General features: G+C 32.9%; 1 non-coding gene across 1 annotated transcript; it reads right to left on the reverse strand.

Annotated features, from left to right (window-relative positions):
• Positions 1 to 2364: 2364 nt before the first annotated feature.
• Positions 2365 to 2473, reverse strand: LOC132364154 (U6 spliceosomal RNA). Its single transcript, XR_009502712.1, has one exon. It is a non-coding gene; the product is annotated as a U6 spliceosomal RNA (small nuclear RNA).
• Positions 2474 to 3148: the final 675 nt, after the last annotated feature.

Here is a 3148-nt window from a genome sequence, read left to right on the forward strand (position 1 = left end):
TTTTTTTCCTAAAATGGGTAGAAATTTGGAAATAAAATTTGTCATAACGCAACTGATCACAATATTTTTAACCTAGAAATTCATTATATTTAATCATATTGATCACCTACATCTCAACATCTATACCCTAATTAGGAACATTTAAAATCCTATTCCCCTAGGATTAATAAACATAAGTTATCCTTTAGTAAGCATCTATTACATGCTAAAAGCTACACTTGAGCTTTACATGTTTAAGAAGAATTGGTTTGGACTCAGGGTAAATACAATGCTGACCTATACAGAAACCTTACGAAAGATTTCTAAGCAGAGAAATAGAATAGAGAAGGTGAACAATTTCCCAAATTATGCTGAAGCAAATTTTCACAAACTTTTTTACTTACTTAAGAGATAAAATTAGGCTTTGACATCAAATATGCCAAGATTCAGTTCACAACTTCACCCCTTACTAGTTGGATGGCTTTGAACAACTTACTCAGCTCTTCTGTGCTTCAGTTTTCTCTTATACAAATGACTATTTCCTCATAAAAATTATTGTGAGAAAAACATGATGTAATGTATTTAAATACCTAGAAAATTAGAGTAACTAATTATATCTATTATTATCATTATTGTTACTATTAAATATATCATGAAATTCTAGTCTAAGAGCTCAAAGAAAAATCTATACATATATACTCTGCATTGTTTGGGATTTATTGCTTCTCCGCTGAAATGAAATTTCTTCTCCAATGAAAGGAATAATTTGAAATTAATGGTATTTACTTTCTCAAAGCAGTTAACTTTAGTTAGTGCTTGAAATATTCTGCATACTCTATTTTGGCTTTCAGTAAATAAGCAAAATTAAGAAAAGAAATTGCCCTTTCTCTTAAGAAGTTTACAATATAATGGGAGGATAGCACCAGAATTAACACTAGGACTGAATTACAGAAAGTAGAAAAAATAATAAAATAAATCTACAAAATCATACAAACATGTTACTTAAGCAAACTTAAGTAGTAACAATTCCTAAATAAAATTTTGAGAGAAATGAGGTGACTCAGGATTGAATGAGTCTTTTGTTGGAATGTTTATAAATTTCAGATTTGCTTAAGAGAAAACCTCTTCCTCCAGTAAGGCAGACTCAGAAAGCAGGGAGGGAAGCCAAGCTCCCCAGCCTGGTATAACTCACGTAAGATTTTGATATCCAGTTTTAGATCCAAAGGGCAGAGAATAAGATTCATTATGTAACCCAAAGGTAAAAATAAAATAACAGAGGAGAAAGACCTTTAAGGAGAGAAGGGAAGAGGAGTGGTTAAATATTAGGAAAGAAGCTGAAACTGGATGATATGCAAAAGGAGTTGGCAAAAGGAGAAGGTCTGTGACAGCCTCATAGGAGAGACTCCCCCCACTACCGCATAGCCAGGCACTAACTAATCCTCACATGGAGTGGATCTGGGGAGGAGGGCTCGGCAGAGAGAAAACACAGAGGTCTGGGAAGGACAGAGAAAATGAACTCAGAAGGAGGAAACACAACACAAATTCTAGCTAAATTATTAATCAGAGAATTTCAACCCAAAAAATACCTAGCCAGAAGAAGTAAATTTGAACTACACTGCTCCCTAAAAAAACAAAAACTTATTTCCCCAGTATATGCCCAAATATAAAGCAGTTACAAATATAAAGTGATTCCCTATTTTCCAAAAACAAATTTTTGTTCAACTTTAACATGTAAATATTTAGGGTATAGATGAAACTGGTAAATATCTATTTTAATATATTTACATATACATATTTAACTTCCTATATGATAAAAATGAATTTCGAAATATTTGCCCACTTTCAATTTAATGAAATAATTGTATGCAACTCTTCCTTATGCTCTTTCTGTATCACCGTCTTGCCAAAAACAAAACAAACTGTATTTTCATTGGAATGGCATTGAATCTTAGAACTGTATAGAAGAAATTTTCATATTTTTGGTATTTATACTTTTAATACATGAATATGGTAGTTCTATTTAGGTGTTTTTAATGTTTGGTAAAATTTTATAATTTTCTTGTGTTCACCTAATTATTTGATACATTTTAAATGATATCTGATTTTCATTACATTTCATTTTTTAACTGTTAACAATTGATTTTTGAATACTGATTTTATATACAGAAAACTCACTAGATCACCTGATTCATACTGATAATTCATGCTTATCTTCTTTTGCATTTGTAAGTAGATAGCAATTGCATTGCTTTGTATGTAGTCTTTTTAAAAAATTCATAAAAATGGCATTTGACTGCAGTTATGAGATCATCTCCCCTGGATAATTATTAAATCTATGTTAAATTTCTTCACTGCCTTTTTAAAACCATTTTTCTTTTCTTTTTTTTAAATATGAAACACTTCATGAATTTGCATGTCATCCTTGGGCAGGGGCCATGCTAATCTTCTCTTTATCGTTCCAATTTTAGTATATATGTTGCAGAAGTGAGCACATAAAACCATTTTTCTTATATTGATTTAAATCTAGCACTTATTAAGGTCATTTCAGATATATATTGTTCCCAAATTCACAAGGGCTGTAAATAAAGCCACTTCCCCTCTCTAAAGAATAAGCTGGGGAAATCCAAAAATGAGTTCAACACCCAAGCCATTTCAAAAGCAGGTTGGCATCTTGGCCTTGGGAATAAATGGAATCAGGGAGCACAGTCCTGTAAAGGTTCTATCTCTGTCTCCTCTGATCCCTTCTTCATGTGTGTCTCCCACTGTTCGCTCTCTCATGAGGATTCCTCTCCACTGTCCTCAAGGTAGAAAACAAAGCCACAACAGCTCAAAGGTGTTCATTTTTTTCGTCGGCCACACATTAAGACATCTTACACTACAAATCCCAAGTCCAAATATTTTTCAGAAAAGTCACAGTAATCAAATTTGGACTGGAGGCTTAACCATGGACCAATCAAATGTGGCTAAAAGACAGGTTACTGTGTTTGACTCAGTTTAAGACAAGTGTTTAACTTGGACCAATCAACTGTGGCTGGGCATCACACTGCAGTGTAACAGTTTTCTCTGCACTTTTCTAAATGCACAGATATTCCACAGGCCTCAACTACCAGAATGAGCCTGAATAAGCTGCATACACATTTTTTTTAAGTTTATACCTTGATTAAGGCAC

Source organism: Balaenoptera ricei, chromosome 3 (genome assembly GCF_028023285.1).
Source record: "Balaenoptera ricei isolate mBalRic1 chromosome 3, mBalRic1.hap2, whole genome shotgun sequence".
In the NCBI taxonomy this organism is placed as follows: Eukaryota; Metazoa; Chordata; class Mammalia; order Artiodactyla; family Balaenopteridae; genus Balaenoptera; species Balaenoptera ricei.